Consider the following 24,630-nt stretch of genomic DNA (forward strand, 5'->3'; position numbering starts at 1 on the left):
ACTCAATCGTCTGTGAAAAACCGTTTCTTTTTTGTTTTGTTTGCTTAATTTCTTTTATACATCATTCTAGCTTTATTATAGTATTTGAATAGAACATGTGGCAACGATTAGATAATTCTATTCTTTAAATTATATGAATTTTGTGCATTATGAGTTATAATATGAACGAAATATAATACTGTTAAGTGAATCTAGCGCCAGAGTGTCGCTATGGTAAACACATACTGGAGTGAATTTTAAAGAATGCATTTATTCTTTTGTGGTTTATGCGGTGTCGGCGAAGTAGATTTAATTCAATGCAATAAGTTTAAATGAAATGCAAGAAAAATTGCGTATAATTTAATATTCCATGCAAGGAAGTCATGTGGTGTACACATCAGATTTTTTTAAAATGTTTGTAAGAGTAAATTTTTACCTTCGCCGTGTAATCGTCTGCTACTTTGTTTAACTTCACTTAATATGAATTGTCTAAAACTGAGAAAGTTCGTTTGATGTTTATTTTCATAATGTTTTTAAGCATACAGGACGTTGACAGTTTGGGTCATGTCCCAGCTTTAAATATATATATATATATATATATATATAAATTTTTACATTAATCCTTTTAGAAAGAATGTTTTAAATAGTAATTTTGTCTCATGTTGTAGATTATATAAAAATTGTTCTTTAATATAGAAATAATTAGGCTTAAAACTCTAAATAATATGATGAAATTTTTTGCACCCGATATAAAAATCGTGCCACTCCGTGATGCAGGGTAAGCGCTGCTGAAGTGGTTTATGTCTTTTTCATTTAACAAAAATCTTTTGATTTAAATAATTATCCTTTGGAATTTGCTTTAAACTTACATTTGATGCAATTTATATTTTTAAAAAAAATTATAGGAATACAAAATTTATGGAAGTGTAACAATCGATAAATCTTAATTTTCTTGTGTCGGCATTGAAAACAAATGCAGAAGTAATGAAGTAAATTGGGGGGAAGCAAAAATTTAAAGGGGAATCTACTTCAAGGAAGTTGGGTGTTCAAAGAGAAAACACTTGGACGTGCATACCAGCAAATAGCAGCAAATGAATTAGTACTAACCGAAAAGCAGAAACCATACCATTGCAGATTAAATTGAAAAGATACTGGTTTGCAACTATATGGTTGTATAAATTTAAATTGTATCATAAACGGAACATCCCATGATTTCCCAGTCGAATTATTTGAAGATTCAGGAATTTATCCAGTGACGTTATAAAGTATTATAACGTCACTGGATAATTCCCGCACCCGCCTTCTTAGCTTGCATTCGCGGTGTAGTGGTCTGCATGCTCAGTGCGTATTCAAGAGGTCCGTGGTTCGATTCCCAGCAAGGGCATTGATAATTTTTCATTTCCTCTACTTCCCCCAAAAATACCTAATGTCTCTACAGTGGCGCCCGAACTAAAAGGTGGTGAATGATGATGCTTCACCACCAGAATTTGGCAACTGGGTTCCCTAATTCCCAATCGCCCTTTAAGGGGGATATATAAGGTATTTCTTCCGCCTCCTTAGTGTGCCTTTGTAGTGTAGTGGTCTGCACACTCGGCGCGTATTCGAGAGATCGTAGTTTGATTCCCGGCGAGGGCATTGCTCATTTTTCAAGTCTCCTGCTTCCATAAATCCTAATGTCTCCAAAAAAAGTATATGGATATCATCTAAAGACGCTTTCCCTCTTGATGAAACTAGTCTTTTCTTTTATCTCATGCCTTCAAAATGCTTAACCACTAAAGACTGATAAAGGTTCTGACCAAATACTGATGAAATGGATTGAATTGGATTGTTAAATTACTTCAAAGCAGGGCTATCTGCCTAAAAGCAAGGATGCCTTCGTGAAGAACTTTCTAAGGAAACCAGCTGGCATACACGTTACAATGAGAAAAACCACGAAAACGCCTATGCAACCAGCCCGTTCGCCGGGATTCGAACCCCGGAGCGAACTTCCAGTGTTCAGGAACTTTGGCGCTCGGACGTTTGTAGGCCTTTATGGAATGGAAGGCGGTAACTTTATTTAAAATGAATGTCAGATAATGAATTTAAAATGAATGTTAGTAATATTTAATAAATAAAGATTTCGCACAAAACGTTAATAATAAAAAGATAAAAAACGTTCTGCAAGCCATCTTACTAAGAAAACTGAACACTCATATGATGAGCTGAGGAAAGACTGAAAATGTATGTCAACTGAGACTGAAGAACTGAGGAAAGATTGTAAATGTATGTATGTCAACTGAGACTGAAGAACTGAGGAAAGATTGTAAATGTATGTATGTCAAAACAGAAAAATGTATGTATGTCAACACTCAACACACCATCCGAAATTCTAAAATTTTGTTGTTGAACGTATATAGCGTAAGTGTAAAGAAAATTATCCCTAATAATAAAGATGAAAAGACAAAACCAAATGCACTAGCAGAAATGAGTGCAAGAGCAGAATGGCAGAAAACAAGCTCTGCGAGACCATAAAAACCTAATGTCTCTACAGTGGTGCCCGAACTAAACGGGTTGTGTATGATGACTCTCCGCACCCAGGATTTGGCGATTGAGTCCCCTAAAAAAAACCTCAGTCGTCCTTTAAAAAGGGGAGTATATAAAGTATTTCTCCAGCCTTCCTAGCGTGCTTTCGTGATGTAGTGGTTCTGCACGCTGGGTCGGTATTCCAGAGTTCCGTGGTTCGATTCCCAGCGAAGGCAATTTCTCATTTTTCATCTCTCCGAGTTTTCCAATTAACCTAATGTCCCTACAGTGGCGCCCGAACTAAAAGAGTTGTGGATGATGACTCTCCACACTCAGCATTTGGTGATTGGGACCCCTAAAAACCCAGTCGCCCCCTTTAAAAGGGGAGTATATAAGATATTTCTCTCACTTTCCTAGCGTGCCTTCGTGGTGTAGTGGTTCTACACACTGGGCCGGTATTCCAGAGGTCCATGTTTCGATTCCCGGTGAAGGCGTTTGCTAAATTTCATCTCTTGCTAAATTTCATCTCTCCTACTTCCCCCCCCCAAAAAAAACCTAATGTCTCTAGAGCTTTATTGACGACATTAAGGCTTCATTTGCTACTTTAACGTTCTATGAAATCCAGCGTTAATCTGAAAATTCTACTCTAGTCTTAGTATGATTTTATTGGGAAAGAGAGACGCAGAAGCTATTCAGAGCAGAAAGTGCAATCTCCAAGATAATGGGGAGATTTGCAAGTCATTTGATTTTACGATGCCAAAAGTAATATGCGATTGGGAGATAGAATGCAATATCTGGATGAAAACCTATATATATTGAATTATTTACGTGCTTTAAAAGCGTTTTGTTCACTACTCAAAATCACAGACAAGTCGCAGCTGAAAATAAGTTTTTGAGTAAAATTAAAACTTAATTAACCATTTTGCTGTTAAAGAATGCAAACTCAGATGCAACACACATCATATTACAGCAGCGTTTCGCAGACTTTTTAACTGGAGACCACTTTTATAAATTAGAATGTTCTGAAGAACATCTTATTCTCCCCTTCGAAAGGAATTTTCTACAATATATTCCATCACCAGTATATTCATATTTAAAAAATATAATAAATCAAAATTTATTTAACTTTGCATTGGTACTAATCAGTTAAGTTAATGGAAGAATCATATTTTAATAAGTTATATTCATTTCAAGTCTATTGGAGTTTGGCTAATCTTTATTTAACCAAAAACTAAACAACTGTTGGTGATTACATTAATGAGACAGATAACGCTGCCGAATTTTCTTGGAATTTCGTTCTAAGTTCAACGTTATTAAAGCGGTCAGCTAATTCTTCTCTTTTATCAACGACAGTTTAGTGTTTTCAAACTCGCAATGGAATGGATAAAGAACTCGTAAAAATTCACCGCATTTGTCACTTGGAAAGTAAGTTTCACCTTCAGACTTCAGGGTTTCGAGATGTGAACATACGTCATGCCATAATTCTTTTCTAATAACAACATTTTTTTCGACAAAAGAGTATTGTAGGAATCATAATGGTGAAAGATTTTCTGTTGTGTACAACTAACCTACGAACCAAGTTTCCTGTTAAACCACTTAATATCTTATGGGCACTGAGAACAGTTAAAGAAATTACCCTGTTGCCAGAAATTTAGTCCCGACTTGAGTTTTGATTAATACACCTTAAGACTGTGGCATTCATTTTTAGCCAAACCTTATCAGCAATACATAATGCTAACTCTTGTTAATTTCGTTTGCAAATAACGGGATATTTTTGTAAATCTAGAAGGACCACAAGGGCTTCGAGAACGATTTGTGAGCCACAGTTTATAGTTTGATAAACCGCTGTTTAAAACGAAATACCTTGTAGCCAGAAAATTAATTCATTTAGTTTTCATAATGCATCTGAAAGCTATGTCCTTGTAGTTATGCCATTGTATTTTTGGATATTTTTGCAAATTTAGGAAGACCGCAAGGGACTTCGAGAACTATTTGCAGACCACGTGCCACAGTTAGAGAAACCGCTGTTTTAAAGTAATATAATAGTAATGGTGAAAAATTTCTGTTTTGTACAACTATCCATGAATTTAAACTGCACTAACTTATCATAGGCATTGAGAACAGTTAAGGAATTATCTTGCGGACAGAGATTTAATTCACTTAGTTTTGATAATACATCTGACATCTAAACCATTGTACTTATCCATACGTTATCAGCAAGAAATAACGTTAAGTCTCGTTAACTCCATTTACAAACAATAGGATATTTTTGAAAATCTATGAGATACTCAAACGGAGGCTCCGAGGACCATCTATAGTCCATGGACCATAGTTTGAGAAACGCTGTTTTAAATGCTACCGTAATACAAAACAACTAAACCACATTTGAATAAATTCACAATCATAAAAATTTGTTCCGGGCACATAAAGTCATAATTTTCAAGTAACCACAAATTGAAACAGCTGTTGCTAGCATTGTTATTTTCAGGGGAATTAGTCTCAAGTACAACATCTATGATTGCATAATTAATCACGAACTGCTTCCAATAAATTTTACAACTTTGTCATAGTAGTCTTAAATTTTTCGAATCAGTTACCAATTTTAACAGCGGACAACATTCTTGTAACTTCTGCGTAATAAAATATCCTGTTCTACAAGTTGTTGAACATAAATCTAGAATAAAGGGGAAAATTGATTTCGAAAAAGAATTGAAAGTTAGTCAAGTAGATGAAAACTTCCATTATTCATCCTTGGCAAAACTCCAACTGCAGAAAGAGATAATGCAGTTAAGAATATATATGTGGAGTGTTTCAAAATTTTCGCTCCCTAGGCAACTAAAATCAGCCCAGAAGCTCAACGAGTCAAAACTCTTTTTTGAGTTAGTTATCAGTTATAATGATAGTGGAATTACTCAATCTTTCTTAAAGAATTCAGGATGATACAGTTAATTTTAATTTAAAACGATTATATAAATGTTTCTGTGTCAAAATTTTGGAGGAAACGGGGATAAATTGATTTGGAAATAGAGTAATCATGAAAACTATAAAGGAGAAGAAGTTACGAGTACATATTCAAAAATGAGATATCAGGCAAGAAATGTTGTTTTATAAAATCTCTGCATCCTGAAATTTTAACAAAGATTTTATAAAGACTCCAGAAGTCAAATGGTACAGGTTTAAGTTGTGAAAATTTTGAATTATAGGCAAAGGAATTATAAGCATGCAAAGGCAATCTGCCTTGAGCAAAATGTACAGGGTAGAACAAAGCGGCCGAAATACCAGATTTTACTATTTCATTGCATAAGTATAGCCAAACCACCAGACTAACCCTATAGCTCTGACCCGATTTGGATGGAGATTAATCCGAGGGATGGATCTCAGATTCTTCCATTCCTCTTCCCTTACCACCAAACCACTCGAGAGAGCTTTCGACTTGCTAGGTGTTTTACGTCTTCTCATGTCGCACAGCTATTACACGGTTACAAACATCCATACCTTCTCCGGGACTCGAACACGGACTCATCCATATCTCAGCAAGCGTCAACAACCAATATACCTAGCGGCTAAAATAGTATAAAGCAAGCCTGCACACCTGTAGAGACATTAGGTACTTTTTTGGAAGCAGGCAAGATGAAAAATGAGCAAACGCCTCCGCCGGGAATCGACCCACGGACCTCTGTGTACCGGCACAACGTGCAGAACCGGCACAACGTTGAATCGCGAAGGATGTTGCCGCAGAGGCACAGGTTGGAGTCTCGAAAACTGATTCTTCGATATCCAAATATTCGAAGCAATAAGAAATAGGGGTCTAATTAGAGAATAGTGGGAAGGTAACAGTGGGTTATGTATTCTATTGCAACAAAACGGGCACGCTAAAAAAGTACATTCTCCAGAATACTTAAGAACGTATAAACTTCTGAATTACTTTCTGCACGTATCCAACTTTAAAACATCCGTTTCCTAAAAAGAGGAGTTCCATTTTCTCTTTTATAAGCAGAAATTAGTATTGTATTTGGTAAGAGTAATCTTTCAAAGTACTGCAGTTACACTGGAGTACTTTTGGAGACACGTCTCGTACGAAGATGCTGAGCTTGCGCTTGGAGTTGGAACAAAAAGGTAATTCAGACTGACAGTAGCTGATATTTCAATCTCTAAGAGAAATGCGGCTGGATCGCTGAGAATACAATCGTTCCAGAAAGAATTAAATCTGACAACCAAAAGCTACAGATTACTTTCATGTTCCTTTTTATAGTTTTTACAAAAGATTTGACTTGAAAAGCATAATAATTGATTTATTTTTTCGATTCTCAGTTAAAAAATAGTAATTACGTTTGACCGTTTTGTACCTCCCAAACAATTATTATTATTTATAGCCCCAGTTTCTCTAAATATTTTACGGGAATAATTATATTTATCGAAAATTGCTTTTTGAAGTTGCATCTAAATAATGGTTTTGATTTATTATTATTTCGTACGCTAGGTTCAAGAAATTTAAATTAATTATTTTTACCTCCTTCCAACCTCTATACATAGGTAAGAGAAGTAATGTTTTCGATTCGATGAAATTCGATGAATAATTTTACAATAAAGTCGTTGTGTTTGTATCTGCGTGACGATTTCTTTGCCCACTATATCTCTTATATGTATTTCCCAAAAATTTCCATTTCCATATTTAAGCTTTGTATATCCTTATAAAGAGTTTACTAAATTTTGGATAAAATGAGAGAAATGGAAGTGGTGCTTTACAAGAAAACTATAACATTCGTTTTAAGTGCACAAACGAAATAGTGCTTTACTTGAAGCACAAAACAGTTTTTAATGAAAACTTACATCAAAATATAATCCAAAACTCTTCCGTTTTACTTAAGGCTTTTATATCAATGGAAACAATATATTAGATTTTCGTTAAAGTTGGTAAAACGGAAGTTATGCTTTTGAATAAAATCAAAACGAATCAATCAAAACAGATTTTCATAACCAAAACAGATTTGACGATACAATACAAAACATTTCAAAAATTTGTATAAATATTATTGTATATTAATAAAGTTTATATAAATATATTTTGCACAATATAATACAAAATATTTCAAAACTACTAAAGATATTTTGCTTTCAAGAATTTTCCGATTGTTAAGTCACCGATCTGGAAATCCGAAACACCATATGACCGGTAGCTATATTATGACTCATGATATTTTGAAATCAATGCATGAAAGCAGATATCCGCTGCTTGGGAAAATAGAATTATAAAAAATGGGTACTACTATAATTAATTTTGAGCCTTAAAGTTTGTAAAGAAATTAAATTTTATTTATAAATGCTGAACCGGAAGCGATAGTTTACTTAAACCTTGTTGCTACGTCTCAAATTCCATGTCTAAACAGGGAATTTCCAAACAAATTAAATTTTATTTATGAACCATCAGCTGGAAGGGATATTTTATTTTAACCTCGCTGGTACAGTAGAACTTCACAGTTAAGTACTTCTCCTCATTTGCATTCAAACGCGTCTCTTAAAATACGTTCTGGCCAGAAGTTGTAAGCTGAAATTCAGGAAGACAGGAAAGTAACTTTTAACTAAATATTAACTGTTAGATAAATTAACTTAATCCTTAGAAGCAAAATGCATTTGCTAAATCTAATCACAAATTATTTCAGCGGAAAATAAATATTTAATTAAGGGAAAACTAACTATAGTTATTATTATAGGAAAATAAATATTTAGTTTTCCCTTACTTAAATATTTATTTTCATTATGATGGGCTTTTGCGCGGATTTCTCAAAATAATTTTAGTAATCAAAGCAATGAGAAAGAATGTCTCAAATAAATGTATAATGCAGAACAAATTTCAGTATACCACTGCTTTTATTACCGCATATGTAACATGGACTCGGTGCATATGACATTCTACATTGTGGTACATGCAACACTGCTAGGAAATGCTATAATCTTTGTGCTTTGAAAAACTGAATTATATATATATATATATATCAAAATGAGAAACTCAAAAAGTTTAAAATTAACTGATATATTTAGAATAATTACGTTGGAATTTATTTTGTTTTTCTCAATTAAAATTTAGTTTGTTTTGAAATTTTCAAACTGAAATATAGTTAATACGGAATAATCGAACACACACTATGCAAAGTGACGATGAGCAGTGAAAACATTGATTCGCCCTAGGAAACAGAATATATAAAGAATACATAAACAGCAAAGAATACGAATAATTATTTCCTCGTTTTGCTTTCTCAGAAACTAGCATTTTTTACAAGTATTAAAGCTTTCATATCGTAAAAAATATAGCTGTTGAATTTATAGTTCAATGCATAGATGTCATGTTTAGCACACTATTTGTATTTAAATATGAATACAAAAATTTGATTTCAGATATGGCTATTTTATTTGTACAATCCCAGTATGGAAACAATTTCAATTTCATCGAAAAGACTGAGATGGGAAGTTATCTATTCTATTAAAATAAATGAACATTTCTTTAAGCATTCAAGAATTAATTCACATTGTCTGGTTATATGGATTAAGTATACAGAAAGGAAAAAAATGTAAAAGCTTAAGAGAGTAATTAAGAACTAAAGAGTTTTTGGCATACCTTTCGAAATTATGTGACTGCTGAATTCCGAGAGTAATTAATTAAAATAAGTAATTTTAAAAGCTTCGGGCAAGAAAAACTCTTTATACTATCCAGAATTTAAAAAAAAATCTTGATTACATCTTTAAGAATTTTTCTCCTTAATAGAATTTGATTCTTGAAGCAGAAAATGCAGCAGCTTTTCATAAATATTTAATGTTGTTTTTACGGCAGTTCTTAAGATATTTCGAGTGAACTGGAGATGTTGTAAACAATTATTATACAATCTTGAAAACTAGTTTAATTTACATTCTGTTGAAGAATAGCTGTATTCGCTTATGTGATTCTTTTTGATTGTGTGGATGTATATGTAATAAAGTGCAAGGTTTAAGGAATTAGCTAGAGTAGTTAATGAAAAAAAAATGCATTTACTAACAAGTGTTTAATCCACCATAAGCAGAATAAGAATTTATTCCCAAACATTTGTTGCCTTAGATTTTCAGGAGCTTAAGTGTAAATATTATGCTGTGTTTATAATTTTCTTACTCATTTTGCTAACATTATCTCACTTATATAATTTTCTCATTCCTTGATTATAAATTTAGACATGCATTTATTAACTAATATTTAGACGGATACAAACTGCCTTCTAATATCGAATGAAAATAGATAAATTATGTGTCTTAAGAAAAAAACACGATTATCATAAAAGAATTACACGGTATGAATGATTTACAATAAAACAAAATGGTGGAGAAATCTGACAGGAACCCAGTCGCTAAATCCTGGGGTGTGAAGAATCATCATCCACCACCCTTTTAGTTCGGGTGCCACTGCAGAGACATCAGGTTATTTTTTAAACAGAAAAATGTGAAAAAGGAGCAACGCCTCCTCCGGGAATAGAACCAAGGACCTATGAATACGCGCCCAGCATGTTGACCACTACACTACGAAGGCATGCTAAGAAGGCGGGAGAAAATGCCTTATAAGTTTGTTGAACATGCAGTTTGAGAATTGTCCTTGTTGTTGTTTTCCATGCACTTTGTTGGCGAGCTGTCAAAACGCATTCTAATTGCTGGTTATTGTTTTTGCTTTTGCATAAACAAACCGTATTTTCCAGTTTCTTGTATCAGTCATAAAGAGATTTCCTGCTTTGAAGTGATTATCTTGATTCAGAATTCCATTTAATTAAGGAAATGAAATTCGTCTTGCTGAATTTTAAAGCAAAAAATTTGATGTGGATACTATATGACTTCCACGTACGGCCTACAATTACATACATTATTTGCTGCATTTTATTTCAACTTATTTTCTCAACATTTTTAAAAGGTATATTTCTCATTTAATTAATTCAATTCTCCCTTCGCGGCAAGGCAAAAATTTATAAAAACTCAAAACATCTTCAATAAAAATGGTAATCTACAGAAAAACATAAAACACTAAATTATTACAATTAAAACAGTTAAATTTTTTCTATAATTAAAATTAGAATTTCTACGCAAAAGCAAGCAATGCGGCTAGCGGTCAAGAACGCAGATTGTTCGGTCACAAAATTGAAAGCTTACTTTTGGCCCCACTCGACAAAAAGACACTAAAGGTGCAGAAACTACTAATTCACCCTATCTATTAAAAATTTCAAATGTAAACAGATGGCGGCCACGTTAGGCTTAGTCGCACTTAAGCAACTTTTAAATCGTTGATAATTCTACAATTATTGCATGCAGATTAAATAAAGGCATAAAACCCTTAACCTGAATATACGAACAACATAATTCAATCATATTTAAAATAAAAAAACGCACAATTTACCAACACATAAGATTAAAAAAAAAACCTGAGCTCACCGAGCCGGCTGATAGCGTGATTTTATGTATATGTATATACTTTTGATGCGACCGATTGCGAACAAAAATGTATGTGCACAACTACATGTTATAGCAGTCCCATGTACAAAATTTCAACTTCTAAAGTTACTCGTTTTTGAGCTATGCTAAGTATGTACATGCATACGTATAGACGTCACAAAAAATCTTTTCTGAATCCACTTTTACAATCTATTTTTGGAAAAAGAGACTTTTATTATGCCCATACGTGCAAGTATCAAGCAAACACACAGCTGAAATGGATTCAAGAACGGTCGAAAGGGAAATTTCCGTTAAAATATGATAAACGAAATTTTTCGCGATTACAATTTCCTTTACTTCGTATAAAGAAGTAAAAATGTCTGATGTAGTGTAAACGTGACCATTTTGTCTGCAGATTTACGTGCCAAACGGTGATTGTGTAGGTCATCACATGGAATTCTTAAAGATAATCATGTTTTTAGAGACAAAGCTCTTCAGTTTCCGTCCCAGTAGTTTTTTGTTTGCTTTTTTCATAAACAGGTGAAAATTACACTTTTTTTGTAATAACCCTATATTTAATGTAATATGATTTTGTTTTCTCTGAATGAAATCAAACTACAACATGTTTCCGAATATAAATGAATAAATGAAACTTGAGTACACCACAGTAATCGTAGTATTTCAGTTAGATCAAATACCAACTGATTTAAAAGGCGTTTCACATACTGAATCAACTGAAATGTTAAGATGAATCAGTTGAAACGTCAGTTTGTAGCATAGGTTTAATAATACGGATTCAATGCAGTTTTTATTTATCAGGAAACTAAGTGCACCAAAACATAGTTAATTATATATACTCGTATATATATGCCATATAAATTGCGCAGTGAAACTTAAAATCAAAATACACTATCTTTTCGCAAACAACGGGTGAACAAAATTTCTTTAACAGCATTCGTAGTATCTACATTTGATCAAATGCAAATTGATTTAAAAATTTTTTCATACTATGAACAGTTAAAGTATCAAGCTGAATCAGTTGAAACATCAGTAAAATTTACAACAAACTAAGTCAAGACAAAACTAAGAATTTTATAACGAAATATTGTTTTAATTATACAGATATTTTAAATCATAAAATGCAAATAATATTTTTTTTTGAAATTTTGACTATGCTAATCAGTTCATACGTAAACCAGTCTTGATTTCTCTAATTAAAATACCATTTTTTATTTAATTAATATTTTCTAGTAATGCCTTCTAAAATCGTCTAATTTATTTTAAAATAAAACTATTTTGGATCATTATATTTAGTTTAGCATTTACCGTATTTCCTCGCGTATTTTCCTCCCCTTTTTACTAATGTTATCGTTCGAAAAGCCAGAGGGGAATAGCTTCACTTCTACTTGTTGGTAACTTGAAACTCGCCTTTTATAGTTGTTGGCTCTGCTACTCCTCAATCCTCAAATCACCCATAAAAAATTAGAGAATGTGAAAAATTAGAGAATATGTAGTCGACTGAGTGAAATCGTAGACTGAATGTCAGTTCGCGTTTGCTTCGCTATGACGGGACTGTTCTTGAATTAGGTTGGCATAAATTTCAGCATTTTGAAGGGAATGTTTTGGCGTCAATTTCGCTGATAGTTTGCGATGGTTTACCTTTACCAGTAAAATGAAAACAATCAGAATTTGAACGAATCATTTACATAATTTAGGGAAGCTCGGTCTTTGAAAAAAGGAAAGCTATGCGAATATTTTTAAATTTTCAGAAACTGAGGCTAAAACGCTAGGGAGAAAAGTGCGGTATATACTATTTACTATATGATAAGTGGTTTCTAATTAATTAGTTAAAATTCGAGATGATTTATATCGGAAAGACTATGTTTTTTTTTGTGAAAGTATTTTGAAATATTCTGCACAAGATCATAAAAATATCGCAGTTCTAATTGTATATGTGCTACTTTATGTTTTCGCAATGCAAGTTCATGCTAATCTTTATTTGTTAAACTGCAGATCGTTGCATTTTGTTTTTAATAAATATTATTTAGTGATACGAAATTCTTTGATATTTACTACAGAAGTTCCTGTAAAAATATATATATTTGTTCAAGGTCGAAGCTAAAATGTTGGGCGCCCTGAAGCAATAGATGATAACGGAATCCCCCTCTTTGTTGCTGTCCCTATGCCTAATCACGTTTTTTTTTATAATTATGGTTAAACATTTCCTTAACAATTCAAATAGCTTTATACATCTTATTAAAATTAAATAATTTTGATGAATTGCGTGCTGGGATTTGCTTTTCTTTTTCTTTTACTTTGGTCAAATTTCGTTAAATCTCGTTCATGTTAGTTCTGTTATGTTAATGTCATCCGAAGCTACTTCACGTCACACAGAGCTTAAAATGAAACATGTAACATAATTAATGTAAAATGTCTACTAGCAAATTCTGTACTTTTACACGATTATCAGCTTTGAGAATGATCGCTCAACCTTATTTACAAGCACAAGAACAGTTAAGTACACGATGCATTTTATACGTACACCAGTAAATAATTACTCACCTTAAAAAGTGAACATATATATATATATATATATCGTTAGCAAAGTTTAGTTTTTCAGTTAAGTAAAACCTGAAAAAGAAAAAAAAAAAAAATAAGTATATTTTCCCTCCTCAGGCGGGGCCTTGGGACATTGCACCTGTGGTAGATACGACTCCTTATCTACCACAGATGACGACTGGAAGGAATATAACACAACTTTTTTTAATATTTCATTATTGCCGTAAGTGTTTTCTTCCACATTTAAAAAACAAAATATATAAATTAGAGGAAAACGTTTGGAGACCATTTGGAGAAACATATAAGTGAAATATCCTTACGAAAACAATTTGCTTAAAGAATCAATAAAAATTATATAACGTAAAAAAAGCATTATTCAGCCCTAGGAAGAGCAATTCAGTTCAAACTCTCTTAAAAGGAAGCCTGTGTTGAGAGCTCTTAAGGAAAACTGTCTTGTACTTTAACTAAAAAAAACAACATTAAAAAAAATCCATGAAGGCCGCACATCTCATTGCTGGTAATAGAACTCAGGATGGAATTATTGGATCAAATACGTAATTCTTCCTTAGTGAATTGAAAACATAAGAGCATCAATGTACTAAAATATAAGCTTCACATAAAAATTATGTGTTTAATACTGTATTATATGAGATACAAATGTTTAACAACATCTTCAATAACCCTACGTAGCAATTAAGATTTATTAAGACATAAAATATTAAACTCTGTTAATTGTATTAGAGTTTGGAAATTTGGGAATGTTTTCTTCTGTTTATCAATATTTATAAAACAAAATTAAATGTAAAAACAAATATGTAAAAAGAAGATTCTGAAAGCTTTCAGATGTAGAAATTCGCATCTGAACATATTCAGATCATTTTTATGCCCAAAGGAGTGTTTTTAAACGTTTTGTGTGTTACTTTAAATTATTAAATATCATGTTCTTCGCACTTCAAGCACATAAAATTCAATTCAGTAAGTAAATTACAAAATGTTTAAAAACAGTTATATCTTTCAAATTTCCAATACACAGCCTCGCGCGCTGTAGATAAAAATATTTTCTGCGGAGTATTGCCATTGCTCGCTATGAAATCGTTGCACTTGTTAATCAACAATTCGTTAAATTTTGCAAAATGTGAAATAGATAATAAAAAAAATTAGCAATTCAGAATTCGGGCTTGCAGGTGTCGATATTCGGTTGCAGGATTACGTTATTCAAAATTTGATGACTCTAGGTACCGTCGTTTTTTCACAATGGAGAAACATACCTACATTCGTGCACATTCCGCTTTATTTAATTTCTTTTAAAATAATACAGAACGATAGTATTTGGTGGCAACAATTTGAAAAGTGATTTAGCCTTTTACAGTGATTCAATACAAAATGCTGTTTCGAGACTAATCGCCTTTCAGAGCTAACGCTCCTTTGGGCAAAAAATTTAAAATCTGACAATAAATATTACTGAAGATTTGTGTAAATAAGTTAAGAATTTAGCATAATTTTGCCGCAAATATCCAAATCAAAAATTAAATTTATTAAGTCAGAAACACGGTCAAAGAAAAAGGTTTTAGTGATGATAATTAACTTAAATCATTAAATATAGATTTGTTTTTTCTTTTGTTATCATACTTGGATTTTCAGATAATACATAAATATGTAACAGAGATTTTAAAATGCTACTCATTTATCAGGTGCCATTAATAGTGAAATTTTTAATCAGATGATTGACAAAAATATTCAAATTCTAAGGAGCATTTAATTATTTCCCAAAGTAATAGAGCAACATTTATTAATATTCTAAATTGAAAGTAATAAAAGGTTATTGATATAATGTGGCGCCTGATTTGATTGATTAACTGGTGAGGAAAATCATTCCTGTATTTCTTTAATATCAAAATCATAAAAAAGGTGCAAAGGTTTTTGTTTCTAAAATAAGCACGTTGCGTTTTTATTTAAAAACTACTTTGATTTAAAGCCGTGGTTCTAAAATCACATACTCATAACTGAATGTACGTGTAATCGAGAATTTTAAGACAGAAAACATAATTTTGGCCTCTCGCATATGTTGTAAATATTCTTAATTATATCCGATTTTTGAATCAGGGTTTAAGCGTTTTATGTGACCAGTATTTTTTTTTATCATTTTCATACGAACGGTGTACCTTCATGCAATTAACCAAAGCCTTATATAATGAGCACAGGTTATAATCCATAACTACATATATATAGGTGGAAGCAATAATCAGAAAATAAATTCTAACTTGAAAGCATTTTTATTTTTCATTCTTTAGTTCATGACATTTATTTATAAATCTCAGAATCTAAGGGAAAATTATTTACTTATTAATTTGCATCTTCCAGCTGAGAAAGTAAAATTGATTTTTATTTTATTAAATTGATTAAAAGATTTACGCATATTTGAAGTAACTTTTTGTTGGCATTTACCGATAGATATTTTTCATATTGAATACATAAACTAAAATATTAGTAACCTCTTTATGTTTTCACATTTACTTATTTTCGAAAATGACATAACAATAATTTAACAATCATTTATGCAGAATGTAAACCACAATCTTTTATATAATTATCACCATTTATAGATTCTTAATCTCCTGACATTCTTTTATTAGTGGGGAAAATCAGTTGTATATTTCCTTGTCATCTTTTATTCATCTTCAAATATTTAATTCTCATCTTCTCAGAAAACTGAAATACTTTAATGTAATTAATTAAATCTTTCATTGTATTTATTAAAACGTTGAATCGTATACTAAAGCAAATTTGTCATAAAGTTAAGAACTAAAAATTTAATATACCTTGCCTAAACCAGAGAGAATTTATTCAAGCTCATACGGACGCCATAAAATGCAGTTTATATATTTTACTTAAAAGTTTGCCGCTATCTTAAAGTTTATTGTTATTATTTATTACTCTTATTTTTAATTAAAATTACTAATTTATTAAATTTTATGAAATTGGTATGAATTTCATGCTTAAATTCGTATTACACGGTTAACGTAATTTCCAATAATGTCAGTTTGATTTCCTTAAATAATTAAAATTTGTACATGTATAGCTTCATTATTAAATTTCTACTATTAGCTCACACTCTCCCTATATCTTGTTCAAATTTCCAATCGTTAATAAAGTACTTTTTATTCATCCACTCAAGTTCAAATACATTTTTTTAAAGTTTTAGTGGATGATACTTGATATTAATACAGCTTTTTTCACATATAAGTCGGAACTGACTTTAAAAAAAATTATATTACTTGATTTTATTTGCATGTGCAATCTTATTATGCATGATAAATATTTAAAATTAATTACATTAAACGCTATTGCCAATCTTAAATTCCATGAAGAAAAAAAAAATTAATTTTTTTATTTTTTAGAAGAGGAAGGAAAAGTGTTTTAATAATATTATTTTACTTGTATTATTTTTTGGCCTAAACTCTTTTTCTACAATTTAATGAGCTAATAATTTAGCGGATATATTTGTCAGTCGTATTATAAATTTTCGAGGTAACTTTATAATTACATTAAGTCACTTAATTATACACAATTTAATAGAAATAGGCACATTAAAACACTAAACAATTAACTAAGGGACTGTAGTGCATTAAAGAGCATTTTTAAACTACATAATACAAAATGTAAGTAATATAAGTTCAAAACAACAGATATTGCCTTCAAATGGCATGTGAGTAAATCCCAGTAGACGCAGAATGTTTTTCTAGCTTTTATAAACAATTTATTAATTACTTTGCATTTAACCGCAACATTTTACTTATACCTTGTGTAAAATATTTCTTCTTCTTTGTCATAATCATAAAACCCATAAAAATCTAAATAATTAAGGTAACACTCAAGCTTTAATAATCGTAATTTCAATTTTCTAAATTTAAGATTAAGTTCTTATTTTACTTTTCATTCATAAGTTATGCCAATAAACTGTTACGTACACAAAGGCCGCATTATGACGCAGTTGAATCTAAATTTAGACATTCAGTGCTAAGATATTTTTTAATATAAAAGCACTTATATTCTTACAGTATGCACTGAAAAATGTAACAATTAGAAAATATAATAATATTTTAATTTTAACTGCAATACTTACTCCGTTTGCCTCTAAATCATACATTTGACGATAAATCGAAATAAAAATATCAACTAATTAAAACAAGCGCAAAATCATTTAAATTATTAGAGAGCTTTCCTCATTTTTTATTAAAGATACTATCAAAGTATCATTAGGACATGATGACAAATATAAGTTATCATTTTATTTATATAAAAATACAAACGCATAAGATAAATTTAAACTTCTTTCGAATGAAATTTCATTTACGTATTTGAAATTCCATAAATTTCTGTACTGATGTATCATTTTATTTTCTAATAAATTGTCAGAAGCAATATCTGTTGCTATAATAATATGACCTCTGGTATTCCAGACTGTTCAGTAATATACATCCATTGCATTGCCAATAATCATAAATGTCAAAATATTTCTTACGACTTACCTACGTATACAAGCCATGACTGGTAAATAGCTATAAATACGTAAAAGTTTCAAAATCACGGCTGTGACAGATAATTTTTTCAATCCAGAGAAATCTTGAGGAAGAAGTGGATGGGGAAAGTAAAAAGAAAGGTAGATGGCGTTCTCGGAAAACTCTGTTAAAGTTTGGGCACCCCCCTCAGAAAACCTCTCCCACCTCTCACAGTCCCTTTTTTCACTTCCTCCTCTTCCTGGTCTTCGGCTGTCTCATGTGGTCTGCATGTAAACTACGATGACAATAAGGAAGACAATCAACAGGATGAGGATGAAACCAACTGCCACTAACAACATGGTGCTGCGTGCGGATGGAGAGTCCAGGGATCTCAAAGGAAGCTCTTCTTCCCTCGCAAACACCCCGCTGGAGGGTTGCTGTCGGCATCCTCTGCGCCAAGTCCACAGCCAGGTGAAACGCGATAAATTCGCCAAAGTGGGGAAGACTTTTCCACAGGTATGCGAGCTTGTAACTTGCAGAAATATCCCAGGAATTTGTTACTCAAGACTTTCATTTTGAAACGAATATTTCACTTTGTCGTGCAATTTTCTCTCTCAAGATTTATTTGCTTATAAAGCTATGATGATGTCTAAAGCACAGACCGTTCTTTGCGAAGAATACTTAGAAGTAATTTCTAAGGTGTTTGTCTCAATTCCAAGCATAAAATTGTAAATCGTAATCGAATTTTGTTATGGTCCTTCGCGAATTTGTTTTCCTTTAGACTATTATATTTTCCAAAGAAGGAAAAATAGAACGCGCATTTTTATGCACATTTTCCATAATGCCTTAATATATCAGTCTTATTTTTCAAACTCTGTTTATTAGCTATTTAAAACATGTAAGAAACTTAATAATATTATTTATTAATGTAAATCTCTCTGGGTTCTATACGTAAGGCCATAGTCACGCACAATATACAGTCACCATTGATACCTGACACAAAAACATACTGTCCAATTTTGGTTATCAATATTTTTATGGTTAGATTTTGTTACGAGTTCTTGGTATGATATTATTTCCATATTAAGTAACAGCCTCTATAAAGAGCATTAGGTTTTGAGAAGTTCGATGCTTCAACAAAAACAAATATGTACTTATCTATGAGCAGCTGTTTCACGTTGAACAGCGGAGCAATAGCAATATTACATAAGCCTTTTGATCAGTATGTATATAGCTTTTGTTACCGTGTCGCTCGTGTATAAAGTTTTCTCAAAAGGAACACAGACACTTTTCTTCACTAAATTAGTTATTTCTTATGGCTTTTATCAGCAATATTTTTCTTCAACGATGTCACATGCAGCTATGAGACATAATTTTTTTCCATGCAACTCTCTATTTTTTAACATTTCAAAGTTTGAATGCATGCGCAACTCCCGTAGACTGTTGGACCATAATTTAACACTGTTTCATGAATTTCAAAAGAACACGATTACCTATCATTTTGATTCTTGCCATTTGCAACAAAAGGGTTTTATGATTATTTTACAAGGCAATTTTGAAGCTATCTACTACCAACTCATATATCAAAACGCTTACTACTTCAAAAAATGTATTCTACGATTGTGAATTGTTTATTGTTTTAACTGAGAAATACCGTTTACTATGATTTTTTCCTAATATTAAAAAACGCGTAGGTTGCAAATATTTGAAACCGAAATGAGTCCTTACTTCTCTCACTTACTAATTATGTTGCCAATTTCAACAGTTTCTGTCGTTGAGTTATGATCAACAAGAAGTTAAATTTATATTTCATTAATTCGAATTTTGATTATTGAAAACAATCAAAACTTCATATATGACGCTTGCTTAGGCTTTCAACTAATGCAAATACACGTTTTTTTATACGCCTAAATTATAAATACTATTTTAAGACTTGCAGTCATGATTTCAGTAATGTAATTCGGTAATAAATCAAACTGCTCTGCTGAGTTATTTCAAAATGCTTCGACATTTTTATAATAAATAATAGGATTTTGCAATATATACTGTAAAGGATTTAACCAGAAATACTCACTTTTAAACGCATATTACGGTGGACTTAACGCATTTTTTTTTTTTTTTTTTTTTTTGTTTTTTGTTTTTGTTTTTTCCCTCCCATTCCAACAAAATCAAAATAGTATTAGCAAAATTAGACCAACGAAACTAAATTACAGTGTTTACTGTAAAGTTCGCTTTTTGGTGTTAAAGTATGCGACAAAGACAACGATAAAGGGGAAGCTTAAATTTATAACAGGAAATAGCAGAAAAATTCAAAATAAGGTTTTTCGTCACGCCTCTTACGAATCAGTTAGGAATGTAAAAAAGAAATAATATAAAAGTTTTAAAAATTAATTCAAGAAGATATTTTACTAACTATTAAATTCTTGGACTTTTTATAATTGCAGTTAAAAGGCAGTTAAGGATTTCCTTTTTTATTTACTTCTCATTTTTTTAAGTCTAAAAGGGCTTTGTCCCTGAAAGACTATTGTTTTCGTTTTGCGATTTTGCGTTGAATCACTATAAATGTCCGTTTCACTTTTGAAACGGTAACCACCAAATGTTAGAGTCCTGCATTATATTTGAAAAAATTAAGTAATGAAAAATCCGCTTAAATGTATGTCTATTTCTCGCATTCTGATAAAACAACCGTACATAGAGCCATCGAATTTGGAATGACGTAATCCTCCTACGAATATGGGCATGTGGAAGATCAAATTTGAAAAAAAATTATTTTTCAACATTGCTACTGAACTGAATTGTATTGTTTAATAATTGCAAAGAACATGATATTTATTAAATAAATGCAACACGCAAAATGTTAAAAAAAACTCTCCTTTAGACGTAATATTTAAAATATGAAACCTTTCAGATTTTGTTTAGGGGGGGGCTTTACTTTCAGTTTTTTTTTTTTTTTAACTGTGGACGATGGCAGCAATATATTCTTTTATAAACGTTATTTGAATGGCTTTTTCGTCTTAGAATCAGCAACCGAGTTATATCATTTTTATTTGTTTATGATATCACTTTATTTATATTTATTTATCTGTTTTATTAGTATTTTTATTTTATGTTATTTTTGCATATACTAGCTCCTGAGATGGCATAATATTTATACCCAAAATCATAAAACGCATTAGCTTCGGGGACGGCATTTACTTTGCTTATGGTTTTGCATATCGGTCGAAAAACTTGCATTAAGACCCATGCAAGATTATGTACGCAAGTCTTCCAGAAAAAAATATTACTAAATTACTACATAAATACTGTTTGTGATACACCACACTGCAATGTAATGATTTAAATCATTTGAAAAAAATTAATGCAAACTGAAGGCAAAGATAAGAGTGAAACGTTTTAAGATTTAGTTATGCTGCTATTTTGTTACGGTCGTAAGCAAATATATTTAAAGTTGCCAATGTAATATTATATGAAATGTTAATAATCACAGTTTGTTTACATCTGCACATATATTTCACAGAATCTGTAATACATTGTATAGAAATTTTATACCATACATAACAACCAGCTCTGGTCCCTAATACATTTCTTGATTTTGATTATCAGTAATATTTTTGAATTTAAGTTCAAGCTCCTTTTAGCCTAAAGGCCAACTGCAAAATATCAGCGAAACATTTACTAACCAAACAAATGCATAGGATATCAATCACATATTGTAAACAACAATAAATTTATTTATATGCAATACTAACTGTGTATACATACCTGACATGATACTCATATATCTTTATGATCGTAAACCGATATTGCCTATTAAACTTAGCAAATTTAACCATAGTTTTAAAACTAAAGTGTTATAGGAATTTAAACCTGTAGCAATCCAATGTATTTATAATTTTGCCTGAGTAATGAATTATTTAAAGGTACATGAATATTATTTGATAAATTAAATAGTTTAATTGGTAAATTACAAAGATTAAATTAAAATTCTTTCTTAAATGTTTTGCAGTTATAATCGGTAATGTTAGAATTAGTCCTTTTTTGGATTTCTATATCCCAAGTTTCCATACTATTATTCTATCATTTATAAAATTTTAAATAAACTCAGCCTGTTAAAATCTTGAAAGCTACTAGGTGTAATTATGAACTGATATAACTTAAAGGTACCCAACACTCAATAATTACACGGATTGAGATCTGGGGACCTCACTGGCCAAGCATTATGAAAGTGACGGCTAAGCACGTGATCTTTACTAAAAGACGTGTGCAAGAGATCTTTCACACGTGTAGCAATATGGGTGGAGCGCCATCCTACATATGCGTCATAACTTCTAACATGTGTTTATCAGTCCAGCTAGGGATGATGCGATTATGTAACATATCAGCGATTATGTAACATAGCACCCGTCACATTCACAGTTTGAATAGCAGAATTACGCATTTCCTCGAAGAAAAGGGTCCGATCACGATTGAAGTAATAAATCCACATTACACTGTGACAACATCCCAAGGCGAAGATGGAAAAGTGACAAATTCAAGTCATGAAAAGACTGATTCCGTGTCTGACTACAGCTTATTTTATACAGGGACAGATAGGTATGTGTATAGGTCTAGGAACGTGTGTATACAGATAGGTCTAGGTATGTGTGTATGTGCGTAAGAAAATGGGTATGCATTTAAATACCTTCCTTAAGCCTCCTTTAATACTTTTAAGAATTAAAGCTACGTTTGAAATAGATTAAAATTTTATTTAATACCCAAACTTAGCTTTTTTGTTGCCGTTATACATTGAGATTATCGCTTTGCTTTCTTCTGGATTAATTATTTAACTTTTCTTCCTAACTTTTAATTATAAAAAGCTTGATGACTCTTGTTAATATTCAACATTTTTTAAAGTAAAATAAAAAATAATCTTACCCAAATGATATCAAAACCGAAAGCTATTTATAAAGCATCATAATAAAACAATTAAGAAAAGCTAAAAGATTCTTTATTTTCGGATCTAAAATGCTATCTTTAACTCATGCATTTAACTTCAAAGTATCGACATATAGTCTAAAGCGCTTTAATATTTTATAATGCGGGAGAAATCCAACATTTTATAAATGGAACCTTTTAAAAATTGCTACTGAATTAAGCTGCTTACATGCTTCCTAATTACAGCAAAATATATATTATAAAACTAATACCTATATAATGGTCTACTGTCGTCTTAACACTCTTCGCTGTAGCATTAACTATTGTCTGCATTACTTAGTATGACAAAAATATTAAATACACCATAATATATTTATAAAACAAGTCATCATAAGAGAAGTAAATGTTGTTGCTAACAGAAGGGTCGAAAGTAGTGTCATTAGCTAAAATGTTATTAATTATTTGTAATTATTTTGGGTGATTATATATATAATGATGAAATTCTGAAATGTGATGTTATGACAGTGATGCCGGTTCATTAAAATGAAGATTCAGTTATGTTCGGCTTATGCAATTTTTTATTTTTGGCAAAGCATTATATTTAACATTTTGCAAGGGATAATTAGAAACGTATATTTTACGTATTGGCAATAAATGTACATATGCGTTTAATTACATATGGCAATTAAAAGAGACAGCGGACCATATGTTAGCGTAACAGAGTCAAGCTTGAAAACAGCAAAGATTACGCCAATGATTTAGATTAAGAATAGCTAACTTAATCTATTTCGCAAACAGAAAACTATGCCAGCTCCTATTTCTCATCACATCCGTTTTGTGTAAAATTATTTAGGACATCTTTAAGCTAATGTAACACTTCTGAGCTCAGTTAAGGAGGATAAGCAATGTTGACCATAATATTAAGAGTGTCCTTTCAATTTCCGGGTTTCTTTTTTAGGTCTAGCTTTTCGTGGATTTATCATGATGTAACATCACTATGCTTTGCAGAAAAATCAAAATACTCTTATGTTGAATTTTACATATATAAAAAATTTCATATGGTATTATTTAAATTTCGTACATGAATATTTTCAGTATCATATTTTGGAAATATTTTGACTTGAGAAAAGAATTTTTTCAGTTTTTAGATATACGAATCATTTTTCGTGTAGTGCTAGAGAAAGATAAACTTTTTAATTCAATTCCTTGATATTCATGAAATATACCTTAATACTTTACTAGCCAAGAAACGACGACATCCGCTCAGTTTTCATGAAATCTAATTTGTAAGATTTATCTTCCTTTTCTGTCCAGACTAAAAAATTCGTTGCGTTTGAGTTTGTACTCAAGTCCGTTTTTCCTTATATTGTTAAACGTCTGATCACTGACGCAAGTTCCTAAATATCTATTTTTTATCTACATCCTGGAACATATCGCTGAGTTTGTGTTTCCACTGCTGAAGCTTCCAATGTTTTGGGGTTATTTGAAGGTGTTAGCAATGGATCTAAATTTTCAGTGCTGATGCCAGAATAATTTATGTGTCCAAACATGCAGACTGGAAAGTAATAAACACATTTTATGTTTTACAAGTAATGCATTCAGAGACATTAAACATTTTTTAAGAAATTTATTATTTAATGAGATACATTTTGGCATTACAGAAATGAACGAATTTTGCTTTGAAAATAGAAAAGGGGGATTTAAAAAAATTTTGATTGATCTTTTAATTTCCTTCAGTTTT

The 24,630-nt window shown here is 31.2% G+C and overlaps 1 protein-coding gene across 3 annotated transcripts in view; it reads right to left on the reverse strand.

The window, feature by feature from the left end:
• LOC118183122 (cubilin-like) overlaps positions 1-24,630 on the reverse strand; it is a 501,423-nt gene that overhangs the window by 222,847 nt on the left and 253,946 nt on the right. The window contains exon 1 of one of the 3 annotated variants that reach the window (XM_085813678.1): positions 18,006-18,388. The exons of the other annotated variants lie outside the window; for them this stretch is intronic. The gene's annotated coding sequence lies outside the window, so the exon portion shown is untranslated. Of the gene's footprint in view, positions 1-18,005; positions 18,389-24,630 lie in introns of those variants that run through there. 3 annotated transcript variants of the gene reach the window in all.

The sequence above is a fragment of the Stegodyphus dumicola genome, chromosome 3 (genome assembly GCF_044657685.1).
Source record: "Stegodyphus dumicola isolate Sdum_Otavi_A_Nest chromosome 3, ASM4465768v1".
NCBI lineage: Eukaryota > Metazoa > Arthropoda > Arachnida > Araneae > Eresidae > Stegodyphus > Stegodyphus dumicola.